The sequence below is a fragment of the Chionomys nivalis genome, chromosome 10 (assembly GCF_950005125.1).
Source record: "Chionomys nivalis chromosome 10, mChiNiv1.1, whole genome shotgun sequence".
Lineage (NCBI taxonomy): Eukaryota > Metazoa > Chordata > Mammalia > Rodentia > Cricetidae > Chionomys > Chionomys nivalis.
In genome coordinates, this window is record NC_080095.1 from 64,561,206 (window position 1) to 64,584,261 (window position 23,056).

Genomic DNA, 23,056 nt, shown 5'->3' on the forward strand with positions numbered 1-23,056 from the left:
TGGGTGAGGCTTAGAGGAATGGTAAAGCCCTTCCCTGGCCCATGTGTGGATGTTGATAGTGTGTGCAAAATAATTTCCACCGTAGCTTTCTCCTCTTGGGTATTTATAGCCTGAAGAATGCTCACTTACAAAGACTGCCCCTAGTGAGGTTAGCAATCACTAGCCTCCCAGTTCAACTGTATATGGTAACCACTGAGCTTCTGGGGTGCTGTGGTTTCCCATTAGGGAACCCAGACTCCAGTTTCCCAGTGTTTCTGTGTCTGTGTCATTCACTAGTCAGCCCTAGTTAGAGTTCCATCCATAGATGTGATAAGATGTATCTCATGCATCCCAGACTGGCCTCAAACTTACTGTGTAGTTGAGAATGATCTTGAATTTCTGATCCTCCCTTCACCCCCTGGCTGCTGAAATTACAGGCCTGTGATTCCATGCTTGTATGTGTTGAGGATCAAACCAAAGCTTTATGCATTCTAGATAGACAAGCACTCTGCTGACTGAGCTACACACCCCAGCCCCGCCTGGTTAGTTGATGCTTTCTTTATAGACACCAAACATATTGTTATGTAACCCAGGCTGACCTGGCATTCACTGTATAGCCCAGGCTGGCCTTGAAACTTGAAATTCTCTTCCTGCCTCAGCTTCAGGAATGCTGAGATGACAGGAGTCCATCATCATGCCTAGTGAGAACCCTACTAATCTGCCTTTTAATGGAGAGTTCATTGCATGTAATGTGATTATTGATATGATTAAGTTTGAGTCTGCCATCTTGCTTTTTGTTTTCTGTTTGGCTTGTTTAGTTCCCGTCCTTCCCCTTCCCTTTCCCCCCTTTTGTTTAGTTCTTAGCTTGTATCTGTAAACCAGTGAGGGTCTACACCTCTAAGTGATATTACAGCAGTTTGCATTTAAGATCCTTCTAAGAGTATGCTTCCATTTTCCCACTTGAACATTTGTGCTTTTGTTATTATGTTTTACCTGTATGCTGTAAATCCAATGCCATATTATTTTATCTATGCAAATAGTTATCTTTGTAGGATTTTTAAGTTTTTCAGGGCTGAGGATAGAACTTGGGGCTTCACAGATGCTTGGTATGTGTTCTGCCCGTGAGGCACACCCCAACCTTTGTACGATTTGTAGATGACAAGAGAGTCTTACACTCTTCTCTGTTTAGTATCATTCTAGTACCATTATTCTCTTACATAGAAACCATATCTAGTCTGTGTAATAGATGTATTATGCAAAACATTCTGTAGCTGTGCTTGAAAAACTAACTCTATGGTGATTGTCTGCTAATGAAAACCTACTTTATTTTTAAGACTGCCTTTAATACTTTTTGGAACATAGTTTTGCTCCTTTTAGAATCCTAGGTTTATGGGTTTGTTTTCCCCCCGTTAGTCTTTACAATTTTTACTTCACTTTCTCCTTGCTTGTAATGTTTCTGATGAGTCTTTTTTCATCTGGATCCTATCCTGTATGCAACATATGCTTTCTTTTCCTATGGCTGTTCTAAAGTTTTTCTTTTTCTTCCTTATTGGTTGTGAGCCTTTAGGTTATCTTCATATTTCTTGATGTGGAGGTCATTGAGCTTCTTAGATGCAGATGGTAGCCCATGGCAAAGGGCAACTGTTCAAACACCGTGATCAGGAAGCACCCTGGGGATATTGTACTTGTAAGGATCTGTCTGCAGTTATTTACTTTCCTCAGCTCTGCTCTACCACTTAAGTTTCTAGAACCTCTCCAAAAATAGCACCATTAGCTGGATACCAAGCTTTGGAAACATAAAAAGATTCAAACCGTAATTCTAGTTCATGTACTTACTAGAACAAGTTGTGTTAATATAGTAAGCCATTTTGTGCCAGTATTTCATTTATTAAGGATTGTATTGTATCCAAGTAAGCCATGAATAATTAGAGAGAGAAAGAACAACTCAATAGTCACCAGGTGAAGAAGAGAAACATCATCAGGTTAGAGATGAGCCGATTACAGCTCTAAGTCATCTAGTTCTGTCCTTAAATTTCCTGGTGGCTCAGGTGAAAAGAGAAAGGTCATGTTACAAGTCTATGGTGTCTTTGTTTTTGGCTAAAACCTTCCTTTTCTTCATTTCTGTCTCTGTTTCACTCACTTGCCCTTGAGTTTAAGATATCCCTGCCTTGTCCTTTCAGGTGCTAGCATTGCACCATGGCTGACTTTGAAATTTTTTAAGTTTAATTTGAAATTTACTTATGTCATGTGTGTGCACTCATATATTTATTATATAGTACCTTTGTTGAAGTGTTCATACAATAGAAACAGATCTTGGAGAAAATAGTAGAATAGGTGATTAGTATTTATGTTTCTGTAAGTGATATCACCTTCCTCCAATTGGCATGAATCTTTAATAATAGATAGAAAATGGTAAATTTATATTGAGACCTCAGAATTGAAATCTATGTAGGCCATATTAAATTCACAGAGGCCTTTTGCCGCTGCTTCTGGGATTAAAGGAATGTGCCACCATGCCTGGTCTGTGTGGGGCATCTTTACATTACTTCTTCAGCTAAATATTGATCTTTTTGTTTGTGGGTGGATTGGGGTGCATGTGTGTGTATGCGCATATGTATACATATGGGGATCAGAGGTCAATGAAAGATATCTCAAGTGTTTCTCCTTATTTAATTTATTTAAAATTTTGAGTTAGGGTCTCTCATTTGGCTTGGAGCTCACTGATTAGCTCTACTGGCTTACTAAAAAAAAAAAAAAAAAAAAACCCACAAAACCCTAGGGATCCTCCTGTCTCTGACTTTGAGCTTTGGAATTAAAGTGCATAGTCCCTGGCTTTTTACATGGCTTTGGGGAACCAAACTCCAACCCTCATACTTGTGTGGCAGCACTTTACCAACTAAGCTTTCGCCCCAGCCCCAGCCCGACACATCCTGCTCAGGTTTGCCTGTTCTTACTATCATTTTTTTTTATTAAAATGTTTGTTTTCTTTTGCTTAATAATTTGTAGCAGTTTATTAGTTGGTTTCCCTATGAGGATCTTGTTCCCTTTCTGAACTTTCTATAGCACGTTACTAAGTATGCCACACCAACTGTTCTTAAACCTTTCATGGATCCCCACTGTAGGAAAATGAAGTTTAGAATGTTTAGCTTGTATTTAAACAATCAAATTATCTGATCTTAACCATTCCAGGTGAGTGATATAGTTGAATCATCAAAAGCAAAGGAATGTAGTAGTACTTTATTCTGTTAAAACTCACTTAACTCATCTGAATCCCAGTTCTCTCTTTGATTTCATTGATGAGTGGCATTCCTCTCTGATGCATGAGGAAGTCGGCGTCCTGTATTTGTCTTACTGCTCTTAAGCTTCTGTTTCACCTTTGCATTCATCTGAAAATACCCTATGATTTGGGATACATGTTACTTTCTCAGTGCTCTGAGTTCTCTACCTCTGGTCTCTCTCTCTCTAGTGTTTTTTGAGACAGGATTTCTCTGTGACCATAGCTATCTTGGAACTCACTATGTTAGACCAGGCTGGCCTCAGACCCCCTGGATCCCTTTGCTCCCCCTACCCTGCCTGTGCTGGGGAGGCACCACATGATCAGTCCATTTCCTTGATTACACTTTTGCAGACTTGTTTCTCTAGCCAGGTCCTCCCTCCAGTGTTAGTACTTTCAGTGTTCTCTGCAGTCTTGTTTCTGTACCTATATATAATCTTTGATTAAATTGCCCTGGCTTCAGATGCTCCCATATGTCCTGTTGATGACTCCCATCACACTCCAGGCTGTAGAAGGAGCTGCAGGCTGCATTCCTGCCACCCGGCTCCCGGCGGCAGCCTGTCTAGCTTATGCCCCGAAATAACAACACACAAACTGTATTCTTTTAAACACTGCTTGGCCCATTAGCTCTAGCCCTTACTGGCTGATTCTCATATCCCGATCAACCCATCTCTAATAATCTGTGTAGCACCAGTCTTACCGGGAAAGATTCAGTATGTCTGACCTGGCGGCTTGCTTCATCGATTTGCCCTGGAGAGGAGAGCATGGCGTCTGAGCTCACTTCCTCTTCCTCCCAGCATTCTGTTCTGTTTACTCCACCCACCTATGTTCTAACCTATCCGGCTAAGCAGTTTCTTTATTAATTAACCAATGACCTTCCTCTATCACCAGGCTTTAGCTCGGACATGCTTCCTAATCTCAGAAGCAGAATCTGCCCTGAAAAGACCTCTTCAAGCATCTTGAGATCTTTTCTACCACATTCATTGCCTACCTGTTTCCCCTAGTTACAACTCTGGCGTGTTACACTGTAGTGCTGAACCAGAAGTCATTGCACTGTCCCTGTACCAGTCTGTATTTCTATCACCTTTACCATCTGAAAGTTTCTACTTTTGCAAATTTCAGGGGGAGATGCTCCACAGAGCTTCTGTAAAGTCTTTTTGATTAGGTCAGCATAGGAACTGACATGAGGCTTTCATACACTGCTTATTTGTCTCTAGTAATTTTCAAATGTTTGGATGACAATATTATTTCCATACCTAAGGAATGCCTCAAGTGTTTCCTGAGCAGAGAACTATCCCTAAATTCAGTGTGGTGGCTTGCCCTATACTAGGGTGCTCAGTAAATACTGTTCAGTTCTTGAGCAGATATATGAGGAGTATGAGGAGAGCAAAATTGTTTTGTGAATGTTCAATTGGCAGTGGTAGAAAAAAATCATAGAAGTTAGTATTCTGATCAGAAAGAAAGATGGGATTGTTTAAATACCCATGTAAAAGATTTTGATTCAGAATCTAAAGTCTGTGCTGTATAACGTAGAAGAACAGGCAAACGTGTATGTGCACATACATTTACACACCCACACCCACATCCAGGGCATTAGCTGAAAAATGTACAGGCAAAGACACACATATATCTAGGGCGTTAACTGAAAAATGTTTATGTCATTATGGCAGGGATTAACAGATAATTTCTCCCACTGAAAGACATTTTATTATCTTGTTTATAACATTCAGCTTTTATAAAACTCATCTTTAGAAGCAAGTGAAATATTAAAGTACACCAGTCCCTTACTTTTACCCACATCATGTAATACAGTTAACTGACCTACAGGTAGACCCGGAGAGAAGGCTAAGACAGAGCTAATGGAAATTTCAAGATACTGATCTTGAAGATTGGAATTATGTGACCTCTAGATGAATGGCAAATGGTTCTAGAAGTTGGTACAGGCAGGATGGACTGGTTCTTCTCTGCAGTGTCTGCAGGAAGACAGTGACACTGCTAGTGCCTTGATTTTAGCCCATTGATTTCAGACTCTGGGCATTAGGTCTGTTTGATGTTTTGGGCTGTGGTTTCTTGAAGTCATAGAAAGCTAAGAGCAGCTTCTTGGCTGCTTTTGGCTTTTTCCTCTCTCCCATATGTATTCGGAAATCAGCTGGCTAACTTCCATGAAAAGCTTTGATTGGATGTTTTGTGTTTTGAATTAGGGTATTTTACTATATTGCTCAGGCTGGTCTTGAACTAGAAATCTTCTTGTCTCGCCTCCTGCTAGCCCATCTGTGTATGTTCTTGGTAAGTTTTTAGAGTGAATATTTTTATAAAAAGCAGCTGTCATGTATTGGTAATAATAGTATTTCTGATAGGCTCTAGACTAGGTATTTTTTTGACTTTTTTTTATTTTATTGAGCGCTACGTTCTTCTCTGCTCCCCTCTCTGCCTCTCCCCTCCCCTTCAATACCCTCTCCCATGGTATCCATGCTCCCAGTTTACTCAGGAGATCTTTAGACTGGTATTTTACATGTAGCATTTAATCCCCGCAGTAGCTTCATGTGGTAGGTAGTGATTAACTGCTGAGAGACTTGAAGACTGGATAAATAGGGAAAGAAAGCAGACGACCGGAGTATGATTTCAGTTGTTTATTACTTAATACTTTCAATCTTTAGTTTACCTGTCCATGAGACTATTATAACAGAACCTCAAACACAGAGATTGCACAAAAAATATATTTGAACTGCAAAGTTTATAGGGGCATTTGAGGTATTTTTCAAGTTTAATTAAATCAGAGGGTTGGGCTTGTTGTTCAAGGTAGAACGCTTGCCTAACACTTTCAAGACCTGGATTCTGGTCAAGAAAACACAAAAATGGATGTTATATGCTACTCAGTCAAGTAATCGAATTTATTTTTTAAAGAATAAATGAGCCCTGCATGTCTGGTAAAAATTAGCGACTTAGAAAATGGTGAATTTATGCTAGAAAACAAAGGAAATAAAATTAACTACTGGTATTTTATTTCAGATAATGCAAGAAAGCCACAAACTGTTACCCTTTCTCTCCACCCAAACCTAAAATAGAATGATCAGGCTAAAATGGTGTTTATTGGAATTTGTTGGTTTTGTCTAAATTCTTTTAAGTTCATAGACTTAAGGGTCCTCCTCATCTTTCTATCAAGTGTTCTTATAACTTTCTAGAAGCAGGTTAGTTGTTAATGTAAGCCTTTTAAAAATAATAAACATGCCATTTCTCATCAAACATGTTTAAGAGGAGCTGGAGAGATGACTCTGTGGTTAAGAGCACTGGCTGCTTTTCCAGAGGATCTGGGTTCAATTCCTGCAGCCACATGGCAACTCACTCATACCTGCCTGTAATTCCAGTTCCAAGGCTTCTGACATGCTCACACAGACATACATGCAGGCAAAACACCAAATAACATATAATAATAATATAAAAATAAAAATAATTAAAAACCATGTTAAAAGCATAACCATCTATGTGTATGCCTATTTGAAAATTTAAAAATGATGGATCTAAGCAGTCATATTCTGAGCAGGTGGTGGAGCACTAAAGAGGTGATGGCTTGGTAATGTGGGGTCATATGCCAGCTGTGAAACATGCTGTGCACACAAGAGAGAAGAAGTAGTATCTAAATACTACCTTCATAGGGACAGGGGCATTTGAGCTATGCCTTGAAAGAGAATTCTAATTCAGAAGGTACACAGTAAGATATAGCAGTTTGGGTAAAGGTTATGAATGGCAAGAACACAGACATGATTGCAGGAAAGTCGTTGGCCAGTACTCCTTGAAGGTTTTAAAACAAAACATCAGACTTCACTTTAGATTTTTTAATTTAATTGAAAATGAATAGAAAAATAAATAGAAGAATCCGTGTTGTATATTGTGTAGAGATACTTTGTGAGATTTTGTTAAAGGCTTTCATGAGGATTTAAGTGGAAATGACTTCTTTGATGCCTTTTCCCCCCCTGTGTAGACCTGGCTGTCCAAGAACTTACTCTGTAAACCAGGCTGGCCTTAAATTCACAGAGATCTGTCTGCTTCTGCTACCACACCCAGCTATGCCATTATTCTTTTTAAAAATCGTAGTTTTGTTGTGTATTTATATCAGAAATTCTTTGCTCTGGTACCACCGTCAGGGCTGTTCAGCTTAAACACTGAAACTGTACCATTCCTTCCATAGTGAATGCTGCTGGGACACCAAGTATAGTTTGTAAACTGGCACACACACACTGGTGGCTTATTACAGATCTGCAACAAGGCAAACATACAGGTCGAATGTGTCGAGAGGTTCATCTCACTTTGGCAATACCAAACATCCAAATGTGCAATTATTGAACTTATCAAATAGGATTCAGAGCATAGAACAGTCCACCTGTTTTTCACTTTATACAGGTTTTATTTATAGTTAAATTTACAAGCATATACACAAAATTTCACATATGCAAATATTTGGTTTAAAGTACTTGCATTGTGTGAAAACTCATTGCTTATTTGTCTGCCTATATTGTTGGCTGTTTTAGACTTTAAACTCCTAAAAGACTTATGCCTAATCTCTTCAGTATCCAAAAGAATATTTTCATTGCTAAAGGACTGACTTTATGAATTGCGATACCTATTTTGGGACATGTGCAACTGGTTATAAAATATTAATATTACTCTTTTGACTACTCTGAAAACAGATAGCATCATCACCATCATCATCATCATCATCATCATCATCATCATCATCATCATTATTATTTTGGTTTTTCAATACAGGGTTTCTCTGTAGCTTTGGAGCCTGTCCTGGAACTAGCTCTTGTAGACCAGGCTGGCCTCGAACTCACAGAGATCTGCCTGTCTCTGCCTCCCAAGTGCTGGGATTAAAGGCGTGCGCCACCACTGCCTGGCCAGATGGCATTATTTTGTAATATTAAAAATAGTAAGGCCGGGCGGTGGTGGCGCACGCCTTTAATCCCAGCACTCGGGAGGCAGAGGCAAGCGGATCTCTGGGAGTTCGAGGCCAGCCTGGTCTACAAGAGCTAGTTCCGGGACAGGCACCAAAGCTACAGAGAAACCCTGTCTCGAAAAACCAAAAAAAAAAATAGTATACTGAGTTAGGTACTTTTCAAAATAGTGATGGTTATGTATTCATTTGCAGTAATCGTCAGTCACATGGTGATACTATAGTTTGCAATTTTTAATTTTAGGGGGTTTCCGCATTTTCAGTTCTTTATTAGCTTTATTTCTTTTTATAGTAGTAGTTTTCAGCTGGTCAGGAAGTTTGGCACTCATTCATTTAGCCAGGTAGGGATTTTCACTCAGCTTTCACAGATCAGGATGCTAAGGAACTGGATGTTTGGAGATCTAGAAGAGACTAACAGAAGAAAGAAACAGAAGACACTTGTACCTGTTAGCAGTACTGTCCCTTCCATACTGAGTTCTCCTGGCAGCTGTTAATTATTTTCCATCTCCATGGTCCTGGATGGATCACATAAACAAAATCAAACATATATTGTCCTCTGTGTCTGGCTTCTTTCACTTAGCACAATGTTCTAAATAGTACTTCATTTTTTATGAATACATGGTATTTATTGAATGCAAAAGCACTACATTCATTTGTCTCTCTTTTCCCCAATTTATGGACTTGAATTGTTTGCAGTGTTGGATAATTGTGGTTGAGGATGCGTGCTCTGCAGCATGTGTCTTTGTAATGGGATTTCTGGGGCATGCGATAATGCTCTAACATTTTTTAATACTTGCCAAATCATTTTCTAAAATGGCTACATCATTTATAGTCATAGCAGCAACTTATATTTAGCACGTAAGTGAGTTCTAGGACAACCAGGTCTATACAGAAAAAAAATGGCATCATTTCCACTTAAATCCTCATGAAAGCCTTTTGCCAAATCTCTCAAATTTTCTCTATACAGTACACAACACTGATTTTTCTACTCATTTTCTATTAATAGCAACTTAAATTTCCCACTTCTTTGCCAACTCTTGTTTCATGTCTAATCTGACCACAGCTTTATAGTGGATAGTGGCGCCTATTCTTAGTACTGGAGATGAACCCAGGACCTTATGCCTGCTGCACAGGTGCTCTCCTATAAAGCCATACTTCCAGCTCTTCATTTTGGTGTTGGTGTTTTCCCTGGTGGCTAATGGTGACAAGCATTTTTCATATGCATATTTTTATTGGCTATTAGTATATATCATTGGAGAAATGTCTAATTCAAATATCTTACACGTTTTTGTTTTTGTGTTTTTTTTTTTTTTTTTTTTTTTTTTTTTTTATTTTCGAGACAGGGTTTCTCCGTAGCTTTTTGGTTCCTGTCCTGGAACTAGCTCTTGTAGACCAGGCTGGCCTCGAACTCACAGGATCCGCCTGCCTCTGCCTCCCGAGTGCTGGGATTAAAGGCGTGCGCCACCACCACCCGGCTTATCTTACACATTTTTAATTGTGTATTTTGACAGTGTTAAGAATCGTTAAAAAGTTTGCATGTGCTTTCTTCCATTACGTAGGGGACTCCTCTCAATTTCTTATAGTGTTCTTTGAAGCAAGCAAACAATCCAGTTTCTTTTTTCTTTTTCTTTATGTAGTATTGGAAATCAGACCCAGGGCACAGAAAGTAAAGGCTCTACCTTCGTGCCACCTTCTTCTGTTTTTTTCTTTCATTGCTTATGCTTTGTTTTCTTCAGAGACTTTTATAATTACTTTACATCTGTCATTTTTGAGGTTTTTTTTTTAATGAGGTAAAAGTCATACTTCATTTTATCGTACATGTACATCTAATTGTTCGCGCACCATTATTTTTAAATAAGCATTTTTTTTCCATTTAGTTGTTTTGGTATCCTTGAACAGTTTAAGGGTTTGTTTCTGGTTCATTAATCTGTATGTCTTTCTTTCACTCAGAACCAGGTTTGATTACTATTAGTTCCTCAGCTTTGTTCTTTCTCCAGATTTCTTATGAATATTTTAGAATCTTTGGTGTTTTCTTACACATCATAAACTTAACTTGTTAATTTTTGTGAAAGCTTGTGTGGATTTGGGTAGGGATTGCATTGAATCTAGATATATTTGGGATACTATCTTCACGATATGAATTCTTAAGATTTGTTTTGTTCTTCATTTCTTTCTTCTAATAATGTTTTGGAGCTTTCTTATTTACCATCATAATCCCTGTCATCATCATTGAGTCCTAAACACAGAGGGGCTAGATATAGAATAGAATATATTTAGATAGATATAGATATAGAAGAAGAGAGAGCTGATGAAGATCGAGGAAATGAGAAGTGATTGGGCCTGGTTGTTGACTTTTGTTTGGACTCTTTACAATTCTTCTCCGCTGCAATGGGCAGTCCTTATTACCTGCCCTGAGGCTTATTTTGGGTTTTGGATTACTAATCCTGTCTGTGACTAAGGACAGTTCTTCATAGGTAAATTCTCAGATCTGGTCATCCTCTGTGAATTCCTTCAGGGTTCAGTTGTGAATGCTTGCCCTGCCAGTGTCCTGCAGGCTGCTTGGAGTCTATGAACATCCCTATGTAACTTTGGTTCCCACAGGGTTTTAGCTCACTGAATGCTGTCTAGATCTGACTTGAGATTTCTTCAATATGATAGTGTTCTCTTTGTCAGATTTCAACATATAGTTTATGGCTGCTTGGTCTGAATTTTCCCAGAGTGTGATCTAGAGGATTCTGGCTGCTGACTTGCAGCAACCCTCCTTTTGAAATTGCTTCTGCTTTATTGGTTGCCAGCTCCGAGCATCCCAGTGCTAAGGGAAGAGGAATTTTCCTAGCTTCCCTTCTATTGCTGCTCTGGGTATGGCTGTGGGTATGGCTCCCCCCACTGCCCTGCTTTTTATAGAATTTCTGTTGCTTTTCTGATGGCTGTGTAACAATTTTGCTGAGATAATTTCCTGGAGATTGTATATCTCTCCCTGAGTATGATCTGCCATTTTTCAATTTTAAATTACTTATTTTAAAGAATTTTACATTTTTATTTTATGCATATGACTGTTTGTCTTTCTGTATATGTATACCATATTGCGCTTGGTGCCTGTGGACACCAGAAGCGGGTGTTGGATCTCCTGGAACTGAAGTTACAGATGGTCGTGAGCTGCTAGGAATAAAATCGGGGTCCTCTGCAAGAACAGTATGTGCTCTTAATTTCTATGCTATCTTTTTGGTACTTTATCTAGCTTGTGGTTTACTTAGATTTTTAAAGTATCTTTTGCATGACTGTTGTCTAGCTGTTGGATTTGGAGTAGAAGTGTGAAAGGACTGTTTCTGTTGTCCAATTTGCTGTGTCCTTACTCATCTCTCCCGTGTTGCATCTCAAGCTGGACTAGCGCCTTAGCTTTTACATAATTTAGATACAAGAATTGGAAACCCACCACACTAGTGTAATTTCCCATTAGAATTCTTATTTTTGCTTCTTTATATTTTGAAATAGTTGTACAAGAAAACTTCCTGCTTACAAAAAACAAAACCCAAAACAATTTCTATAAAATATGTTTGTTGTAGAACTCTTTCTGAAATAAGCATCCAGACACCAGTGAGAGTGGAAGAGAAGAGATGTCACCAGTACACTGAAGCCAGGACACCTGAAAGCTTTCCATGCTGGGTCTAGTTTGTATTTTCCTTTTATACTCTAAAACCACAAGTGGGGCAGGCAGGCAAGATCTTAGAGAAGTGTACCTGGCAGTCAACAGGTTGTTAAGAGCAGTGACCCATTGTTTCAACTACTTGTCCAGTCATTCTGTTCCTGGTAGCAAAGTGAAGCCATGCTTGGCACATAGGCAGTATGAGCAGTACTTTACGTAAGTTGCTAAATAAATCAGTAAATCAGTATCTAATAATTGGTCTTTTCTACCTTACTTGCTTTTCATTAGCCTTCTTTAATTTGTAATTCTTGACTTTGTCTTTAATTGGTGAGTCAGTATAATTGTCTGAATTAGGATCTAGATTGTATTTCTTAAATTTGATCCTTTTCAATCATTTTTAGATTGTGTATGTATGTGTACATGCATTTTAGGAAATACTTTGTAGGTTTTTTTTTTTTTTTCAAAGAAAGGACTAATGTATGGCCTTAACTCTCTAGGTAGTCAAGGATGACTTGAGCTCCTGATCCTCCAGCTTTGTCTGCTAGACAAGTTTTATACCAACTGAATCGCAACCCGCCTTTATGCTTGTGATAGAGTTTCACTGTGTGTAGCCCTGGCTGACCTGAACTTGCCATGTAAACGAGGCTATCCCTGAACTACCTTTTCCTCCCAAGTGCTGGGTGCCACTATGCCTGGCTTTATTTGACTTTAAAGAGTGTGTGTGCACATGTGTGTGGGTGCCCTCGGGGGCCAGAGAGTGTGTTGGATGTTTTGGTGCTAGAGTTACAGGTGGTTGTGAGCTACCCAACATGAGTGCTGGCAGCTGTATTAGTCAGGGTTCTCTAGAGGGACAGAACTGATAGAATGGATGGGTTGGCAACTAAGGTTAGCCATTCCAGGACCCAAACTCTGGTCCTCTGAAAAAGTAGTAAGTGCTCTTAACCACAAGCCATCTGTCTAACTCATTATCCAGCATTTCAGTGTGTGCCCTGAAAGAGTGGTTTGTGGATAGGCCACCATATTGCTGGACCCATCTTCATTATTGTCGATTGCCTTAAGGAAATAATTTTAAATGTTTGCTACTTCATTATTAGAAGCAGATTATTTATGTTACATCTTACAGGCTAACAAATTGTACCACCGTTTGAGGAAAGGTTGTTCTAAATGACAGTTACTATTTAGTAGATGAAGGATAATTAAATTGTTGAATTTAAAATTTTTTTTTTTTTTTTTTTTTGAGTCAGGGTTTCTCTGTAGCTTTGGAGCCTGTCCTCGAACTCCCTTTGTAGACCAGGCTGGCCTCGAACTCACAGAGATCCACCTGCCTCTGCCTCCCAAGTGCTGGGATTAAAGGCGTGCGCCACCACCGCCCGGCCCGAATTTAAAAATTTTTTAATCTGATTCTTTATTGACCCTTTGGGAATTTCACATGAATGAGCCCTAACCCTGTTCACCTCCTAGTCTCTCCGTATCCGCCCCTTACCCCTGCAGCATGTCCCAAAAGAACCTCTCCAAAGTTAATTAGAAACGAAACAGAAAAGCAAAAAAACCACTTCTCTCCTTCACCTTTCCAACAGTTCTTCAGTCATCCCAGTGGCTTTGGGGGCTGAGGTGTGTCACACAGTATATCCTTTCGTCTAGTCAGCCCCACCCACAAATTTTCATTGCGAGAAGTCATTGGTCTGGTTCAAGGCCTCTGGCACACCATCATCCCTGGATCCTCACCAAAACTCCTCTCAGATATCCTGCTGTTGACCCAAGTCATGGAGATCTTGTAGCTGTCATTCCACAAGACCAGTCCCTTCATATACTCCAGCAGGTCGTAGATGGGGCAGATGTTAGGATGGGCCAACCAAAAGGCCCACAGTGTGGATCTGAGTGATAGCTGAGCTGGTCAGTCCCAACACTATGACCACCCCCTCAGGCATGGGGTAGAGCCAGCTCTTCGAAGCCCATGCCACCAGGGCCAGCTCTCCTGCACCTGTGGTGAGGGGTGGGGCAATCTCTCCTGAGTGCCGAGGAAGGGGGCAGCTCTCTCATGGTGGGTAGGGGCCTGCTCTCTTGCTGCAGTATCTAACAGGGGACAAGGCCAACTATCCTAGAGGGGTGGTGCTGGCTCAGCATGAACCTCAGACTTCAACACACATGGTTCATGTGACCTCTCTGGTAACACAAGCCATGGACATCATCACAGACTCATCTGCAACAGGAACACAGGCTCAGACATGGCTTTCGGCAGCAGCTGAGGCCTAGAAATCACCATGGCCTAGTGACAGAACAGGCCCCCCAGGTCAGTATGGCCCTGGCAGCAGCAATGTTCTTGGACATCATTATGATCTTAGGTGGCTTTCCAGACCCTGGGCGTCTATCCGCATAGCCCCTGTGGCAATAGAAGCCACAGATATCAACATAGACCTCTGCTATGGTAGGACCACAGACCCAGACATGGTTCTCAGCTGCAACCCAGGCCCAGACATCACCAAGACACCTTGTTGCACAGTGCAAGTCACTTAGATCTGTATGACTCGGGCTGCAGCATGATCCTCTGATCCTCATCTGCATGGCTTTGGTATATATTCGGATATCAGGAGCCATGTATATCAACGCAGACCCTGATGGCGATGGGGCTCAGACTCAGATGTCATTATGGCCCTAGAATGATAGCACAGACCATCCACATTAGGATGGCCTTGGTGGCAGCATGGTCCCTGGATACCAATTGGACTCAGTTTTCTGACCAGACTCCGATCATCCTCATGGCTTTCAGTAGTTATTGAAAAACAGACCCTGGTTGCTGCAAGGACCATGGACCCAACATGGCCCCTGGCAGCAGCTCAGGCTGGGGTGTCATCATGTCCATCTGTGGCAGCACAGGCTACTCAGATCAACATGACCCCAGTGGCAGCACAATCTTTGGACACCAATGGAGCCCCAAAACGGCATCCCCATGGTCTTGGTGGTGACATGGGCCACAGACATCACACAGATCCCGACTGCAGTAGTACCACAGACCAAGACATAGCCCTAGGCAGAGCCCAGGTCCAGGCATTACTCTGGTCTTAGGTAGCAAGCAGGCTATCAATACTAGTCCATTTCTCTCAGCCCTTGCTTCTCCAGAACTTCCTCTTTTTTTTTCTTTTAGTTAGCCATCTTTATTTCATGCACATTGGTGTTGTGTTTGCATGTATATCTGTGTGATCCTCTCAAACTGGAATCACAGACAGTTGTTAGCTGCCATGTGGGTGCTGGGAATTGAACCTTGGACCTCTGGAAGAGCAGTCAGTGCTCTTAACCGCTGAGCCACCTCTCCAGCCCCAGAACTTCCTCTTACTATAGCACAGGAACCATCTCCAATTTCACCATCGTATATTTGTTCATCATATTGACAGCTATGGCTCCGAGTGGGCATGTTATGGATACCTTCAGGCAGGACAGATCATGAGTACCGAGGCTGCCCCGTGAGCTTCCACCCTCCTGAGCCTGATTTTTTTTTTTTTAAGATCTTCACTTTTTTTTTTTTTTGAATCATATAAAGACTAACACGATCTTTTTTACTAGGTGGACAGTCTTGAGTAATCCATTCAAGGTCTCTTAGTCCAGCTCAATGAAGCCTGTGTCCTTTGAGTGCTGACAGAAACACTGACAGCACGTGTCCAGCCCAGATTTCTGGGTCAAACCATGGTGGTTAGAGCAAATGTGGCAAGAGTGAGAACCCTGGCTGAACTTCCGTGGAGACTCCAGTAGAGTTGCTGGGGTCTCATCTTGCCTTCAGACGGCCAACAAGAAAAAAGGACGAATTTTTGATTTTCACCCAGGTTAATTCAGGAAACTTTCAGGGACACATTTACTATCTAGGCTTTAAAAGGAAAGTTGATGAGTCTGGACAGATAGCTCAGCAGGTAAGAGCACTAGCTGCTCTTTGAGAGGTCCTGAGTTCAATTCCCAGCAACCATATGGTGGTTCACAGCCATCTGTAATGGGATCTGGTCCTTTTCTGGCATGCAGACAGAGCACTCATGCACATAAAACAGAGAAATAAATCTTAAAAAAAAAAGAAAGCTGATCTCTGACTTTTAAAACTTTTGTTTGCATACATGCTATAGTATTTAAATGTTTAAAAATATGTGAAATGTGAAAAGGGGCTGGAGAGATGGCTCAGTGGTTAAGGCTGTTCTTCCTGAGCAACCACATAGTGACTCACAATCATCCATAATGAGATTGGTGCCCTCTTCCGGTCTGACCTGCAGACAGAAAACTGTATACATAATAAATAAATCTTTAAAAAATAAAATAAATATGTGAAGGAGAGTAAATGTATTATCAGGTTCTTAAAGGTTATCCCTTTATTAAAAAAAAAAAACCAAATGAAACATCTGTGAGGAACTTAATCTGTGGAAACTAAAGTCTAGAATTATCCTGCTACTTAAATTTAGTATTCTCAAGAATCTGCAAAGCATTCCAAAGCCTAATTCATTTTCTTCTTTTTCTTTTTCTTTTTTTTTTTTTTTTTTGGTTTGATTCACTTTTAAAATTCAGAAATCTTAATTTGGACTTCTGGTGAAATAATTACTTAGTTTCTTTTGGAAAAGACTGGTTCACAAGCACTTTCAAACAGAAGTGTTTCTGAAGATAGGTAATATTTTTTGATCAGCTTTTTGTGTGTGAGTGTGTGTGTGGGATGGTGGTGGGTGGGTCATCACCTTGCAAAACACTTCCCCTAGATTAAAATGTTAAAGGTTTGTGCAGAAAGTAAGGCTCACTCAGTGCTCCTGAAGACTGTGCAGTGACTGTAGGATATCACTGGCCACTGTGCCTGATTAATACTTCACAAAGGTAGTCAGAGTCTTCAGAAGAGAAGCAGGAAAGTTAGTGGGCATTTGGAAAGGTAAAAATTTGGTATTATGATGCAGAATTAATTGATTTTTTCTGTAGCCTATCTGCAAATGTCCTTTTCTATTTTCTCTTGAATTGTTCTAGAGAGCGCCTTACTATTTTCCAGGTTTGTTTGTTTGTTTGTTTGTTTGTTTGTTTAAATTGATATTTATTGAGCTCTGCATTTTTCTCTGCTTCCCTCCCTGCCTCTCCTCTCTCCTCTTCAGTCCTCCCCAAAGGTCCCCATGCTCCCACTTTACTCAGGAGATCATGTCTTTTTCTACTTTCTATTTCCCATGTAGATTAAATCTATGTAAGACTCTCTTAGTGTCCACATTGTTGTCTAAGTTCTCTGGGATTGTGGTTTGTAGGCTGGCTTTCTTTGCTTTATGTTTAGGAACCACCTATGAGTGAGTACATGTGATAATTGTCTTTCTGTGTCTGGGTTACCTCACTCAAAATAATGTTTTCTAGCTCCATCCATTTTCCTGCAAAAGTCAAGCTGTCGTTATTTTTTTCTGCTGTGTAGTACTCCATTGTGTACTTATCCATTTTTCAGTCGAGGGGCATTTAGGTTGTTTCCAGGTTCTGGCTGTGACAAACAATGCGGCTGTGAACATAGTTGAGCACATGTCCTTATGGCACGATTGAGCATCCTTTGGATATATACCCCAAAGTGGTATTGCTGGGTCTTGAGGAAAGTTGTTTCCTAATTTTCTGAGAAATCGCCACACTGAAATCCAAAAGGGTTGTACCAGCTTGAATTCCCACCAGCAATACAAAAGTGTTCCCTTTTCCCCACAACCTCTTCAGCATAAGTTGCCATCAGTGTGTTTGATCTTGGCCATTCTTACAGGTAAAAGATGGAATCTCAAAGTTGTTTTGATTTACATTTCTCTGATGACTAAGGATGTTGAACATTTCCTTAAGTATCATTCAGCCATTTTAGATTCCTGTGTTGAGAGTTCTCTGTTTAGGTCTGTACTCCATTTTTTTTTTTCGGATTATGTGAACTTTTGGTGTCCAGTTTCTTGAGTTCTTTGTATATTTTGGACATCAGACCTCCCATTCTGTAGGCTGTCGTTTTGTCTTGTTGACCGTGTCCTTTGCTTTACAGAAGCTTTTCAGTTTCAGGAGGTCCCATTTATTAATTGTTTCTCTCAGTGTCTGTGCTGCTGGGGTTATATTTAGGAAGTGGTTCCCTGTTTCCCTGTGCCAATGCATTCAAGGTGTACTTTTCACTTTTTCTTCTATAAGGCTCAGTGTGATTGGCCACATGTTGAGGTCTTGATCCATTTGGACTTGAGTTTTGTGCATGGTGGTACATATGGGTCTATTTTTATTCTTCTACCTGTTGATATGCAACTAGTTATGCCAGCACCACTTGTTAAATATGCTTTTTTTTCCATTTGATATATTTTGCTTCTTTATCAAAGATCAGATATTCGAAAATGTGTGGATTTGATATCCGGGTCTTCTATTTGGTTCCATTGGTCTTTCTGTCTGTTCTTATGTCAATTCCAGGCTGTTTTCAGTACTGTAGCTCTGTAGTAGAGTTTGAAGTCAGGGATTGTGATGCCTCCAGAAGTTCTTTTATTATATAGAATTGTTTTGGCTATCCTGGGTTTTTTGCTTTTCCAAATGAAGTTGGAGTACCATTCTTTCAAGGTCTTTGAAGAATTTTGCTAGGCATTGCGTTGAATCTGTAGATTGCTTTTGGTAAGATTGCCATTTTTACTAGGTTAATTCTGCCTACCCAAGAGCATGGGTACACCACTTTCTGGTGTCTTCTTCAGTTTCTTTCTTCAAAAATTTAAAGTTCTTGTCATACAAGTCTTCCACTTGTTTGATTAGAGCTACTTCGAGATATTTTATGCTACTTGTGGCTATTGTGAAGGGTGTTGATTCTCTGATTTCTTCCCCAGCCCTTTTATCATCTGTGTACAAGAAGGCTACTGATTTTTTTTTTTTTTAGTTAATCTTGTATCCTGCTATATTGCTGAAAGTGTTTATGAGTTGTAGAAGTTCCTTGGTAGAATTTTTGCGGTCACTTATGTAAACAATCATATCATCAGCAAATAGTGAGAGTTTGACTTTTTCTTTTCCAATTTTGTATCCCCTTGATCTCCTTTTGGTGTCTTATTGCTCTAGCTAGGACCTCAAGAACTATATTGAATAGATATGAAGAGAGTGGACAACCTTGTCTTTGTTCCTGATTTCAGTGGAATCACTGGGAGTTTCTCTCCATTTAGTTTGATGTTGGCTGTTGGTTTGCTGTATATTGCCTTAGCTATGTTTAGTTATGTTCCTTGTATCCCTGCTCTCTCCATGACCTTTATCATGAAGGGACGTTGTATTTTCGGCATCTAATGAGATGATCATGTGGTTTTTATTTTTCAGCTTGTTTATATGGTGATTACATTTACAGATTTTCATATGTTGAACCATCCCTATATCTGTGCTGTGGGATGAAGCCGACTTGGTCATGGTGGATGATGGTTCTGATGTGTTCTTGGGTTTGATTTGCCAGTATTTTATTTAGAATTTTTGCATCAATGTTCATGAGTGAGATTGGTCTGTAATTCTCTTTCTTAGTAATGTCTTTCTGTGGTTTGGGTATCAGGGTAATTGTAGCCTCATAAAAAGAGTTTGGCAATGTTCCTTCTGTTTCTATTGTGTGGAATAATTTGAGGAGTATTGGTATTAGTTCTTTGAAAGTCTTGTAGAATTCTGAGCTGAGACCCTCTTGTCCTGGGTCTTTTTTGGTTGGGAGACTTTTGATGACTGTTTCTATTTCTTCAACAGTTATAGGCCTGTTTAATTTGCTTAAGTGGTCTTGATTTAATTTTGGAAAGTGATATTTATCCAAAAAGTTGTCCATTTCCTTTAAGTTTTCCAATTTTGTGGAGTACAGGTTTTCGAAATATGACCTGATGATCCTCTATATTTCCTCCGTGTTTTTTTTATGCCCCCCTTTTCATTTCTGATTTTGTTAATTTGGATATTCTCTCTCTGCCTTTTGGTTAGTTTGGATAAAGGTGTCTATTTTGTTGATTTTCTGGAAGAACCAACTCTTTGTCTCATTGATTCTTTGTATTGTTTTCTTTGTTACTATTTTGTTGATTTCAGCTCTCACTTTGATTATTTTCTGCCGTCTAGTTCTCTTAGGTGAGTTTGCTTCCTTTTGTTCTAAAGTTTTTAAATGTTCTGTTAATTTACTAGTGTGGGATTTTTTTCAGCTTCTTTATGTAGGCATTTAGTGCTATGAACTTTTAACACTGCTTTCGTTGTGTCCCATAAAGTTGGGTATGTTGTGTGGTCATTTTCATTAAATTTTAGGAAGTCTTTCATTTCTCCCTTTATTTCTTCCTTGACCCATTGATGATTCAGGTGAGCATTGTTTAATTTCCATGTGTTTGTGGGTTTTCTGGAATTAGTATTGCTGTTGACTTCTAGTTTTATACCATGGTAATCTGATAAGATACATTGGGTTATTCCATTTTTTTTTTTTTGTATTTGTTGAGGTTTGTTTTGTTACCGAGTATGTGGTCAATTTTTTAGAAGGTTCCATGAGGTGCTGAGAAGAAGGTATATTCTGTTTGGATGGAATATTCTATAGATGTCTATTAAGTCCATTTGAGTCATAACATCTGTTAGTTCTCTTATTTCTCTGTTCAGTTTTGTCTGATTGACCTGTCCAGTGGTGAGAGTAGAGTGTTGAAGTCTCCCAGTATTAGTGTGTGGGTTTAATGTATGATTTAAGCTTTAGAAGTGTTTCTTTCACATATGAAGGTGCCCTTGTATTTGGGGCATAGATGTTCAATATTGAAGTTTCCTTTTGATGGATTTTTCCTGTGACTAATATGAAATGACCTTCTTTGTCTCTTTTGACTGATTTTTAGCTTGAAGTCTATTTTGTTAGATATTAGGATAGCTACACCCACTTATTTCTTAGGTCCATTTGATTGGTATATTTTTCCCAACCCTTTACTCTGAGACTATGTCTTTCTTGGAGCTTGAGATGTGTTTCTTGTATGCAGAAGAAGGATGGATTCTGTTTTTGTATCCAGTCTGTTAGCCTGTGCCTTTTTATAGGTGAGTTGAGTCCATTTACATTAAGGGATATCCAGTGATTGCTATTTCCTTTTAATTTAGTTTTTATCATTGGTGATGTTAATTTGTGCGGTTTTTTTTTCTTTGAGATTTGCTGTTATGAGATCATCAATTCTCTGTGTTTTTGTTGGTGTAGCCATCTTCCTTGGGTTGGAGTTTTCCTTCTAGTATTTTGTGTAGGGCTGGGTTTGTGGCTAGGTATTGGTGAAATCTAGATTTGTCCTCCTATGGTGATTGACAGTTTTGCTGGGTATAGTAGTCTGGACTGGCATCTGTGGTCTCTAAATATTTATCTGTCTAATGCTTGACCATGACCTTCTGGCTTTCATTGTGTCCAAGGAGAAGTCAGGTGTAATTCTGATAGGTCTACCTTTATATGTTACTTGGCCTTTTTCCTTGCGGCTTTTAATATTCTTTCTTTACTCTGTATATTTAGGGTTTTTTTGTTTTTTTTTTATTATGTGACGAGAGGACTTTTTTTTGGATCCAGTCTATTTGGTATTCTGTAAGCTTCTTGTATCTTCATAGGATATCTTTCTTTGGGTAGGGAAACTTTTCTTCTATGATTTTGTTAAATAATTTTCTGTGCCCTTGAGTTGAACTTCTTCTCCTTCTTCTATACGTATTATTCTAAGATTTGGCCTTATGGTGTCCCATATTTCCTGCATATTTTGGGTTAAGCTTTTGTTAGATTTAATGTTTTCTTTAACTGATGAGTATTTCCTCTATTGTATCTTCAGTGCTTGAGATTCTCTCTTCCATCTCTTGTATTCTGCTGTTCATGCTTGCGTTTGTGATTCCTGATCTTTTTCTCATGATTTCTGTTTCTATAATTCCTTTGGTTTGTGTTTTCTTTATTGTTTCTATTTCATTTTTCAAGTCCTGAATAGTTTCTTTTATATGTTCGATTTCTTTTTCTTGTTTTTTTTTTTATTTGCTGATATCTTCTAATTCTTTGTCTTCTCCATTTCTTTAAGGAAATTTCTCACTTCATCTTTAAGAATTTCTAACATTCACTTGAAGTTATTTTTTGTTCATTTTCTTCTGGTTCATCCATATTTGGTTGTTCAGGTCTTGCTGTTGTAGGGTCTTTAGGTTTTACTGGTGTTGTTTTGCTCTTTGTGGTATAGCATATGATCTTACCTTTTCTACTCATCTTTTCCTCTAATAGGTGTGGTTGGGGCTGTCTGAGATTCTCTTGAATAATCTTCTAGGCGCCAGTGAATCCAAAGCTCAGATGGTTGTTCCTCGTGGTACAGTCAGTGTCACAGTTCTAACCCTTAGGTTACTCGGTGTTCCTGGAGATAGTTCAGTGCTACGGTGCCTTGCTCTGCTCACTTGCAGTTTGCTGTCTCAGGCCTACTTTGACCTAGGTTTCCGGCTTTGCCCCGTTTCTGTACATCCTGGTCTGGATCCCCTCCTGCAGAAGTCCCTGGCTTGGAGTTGAACATGTTCTGGTGGAGATCGCTGACTCTGGATCTGGTTACTAGCTCAACCCTGATCTGCCAGTGTCCCAGGACTGGGTTGGCTCCCAGGACTTGATTTGCTCCTGGCTTCTGCTTCTGGTGGAGCTATTTGTGAAGCTATTTGCTCTCTGTCCTAGGTTCCGCCCCACTCCTGTTCTGGTGGAGATCACTGATTTGCTCCTGGCTTCTGCTCCCCGTGGAGCTTGTTTCCTCAGGCCCTCTCAGTCCTAGGTGGCTCTTAACTTTAACCTTGACCTCAGTCTGAAATAGTATCCTGCGTCCTGGAATCTCAGAAGGAGACTCCAGGTTTATTTATTTTATATAATGTACGAATAATTTGCCTGCTCATCTGTCTGTGTGTGCCTAATTCTTGTGGAGACTAGAAGAGGGTATTTTTAGCTCCTGGAGCTGGAGTTATAGATGGTATATGCTGCTGTGTGTGTACTAGGAATTGAACTTGGGTTCTCTGCAACTGCACCACATATCCTTAATGCTGAACTGTCTCTTTGGGAGGGAGGAAGATTTTAAATGTGCAAAGACCTCTTATATTTTATCTAGTTTGTCCTTGTTTTTTCCTCTGCTATGTAAACTTTGTTAATTGACTATCAAACATTTTATCAGAGTTTTTGCTTGCTATTGTGTTTTTAAATATAAATATAGAGGGGCTGAAGAGGTAGCTCAGTAGGTCTGAGCATGTAATACCCTTGCAGAGGACCAGAGTTCAGTTCCTAGTGCCCACACCAGATGACTCATAATCA

The 23,056-nt window shown here is 39.7% G+C and overlaps 1 protein-coding gene and 1 pseudogene across 5 annotated transcripts in view; one reads left to right on the top strand and one right to left on the bottom strand.

The window, feature by feature from the left end:
- The window catches only part of Ralgapa1 (Ral GTPase activating protein catalytic subunit alpha 1), a 220,028-nt gene that overhangs the window by 11,140 nt on the left and 185,832 nt on the right, over positions 1 to 23,056 (top strand). The gene's annotated exons all lie outside the window — the stretch shown is intronic.
- LOC130882530 (40S ribosomal protein S29-like) lies at positions 15,439 to 15,608 on the bottom strand (annotated as a pseudogene).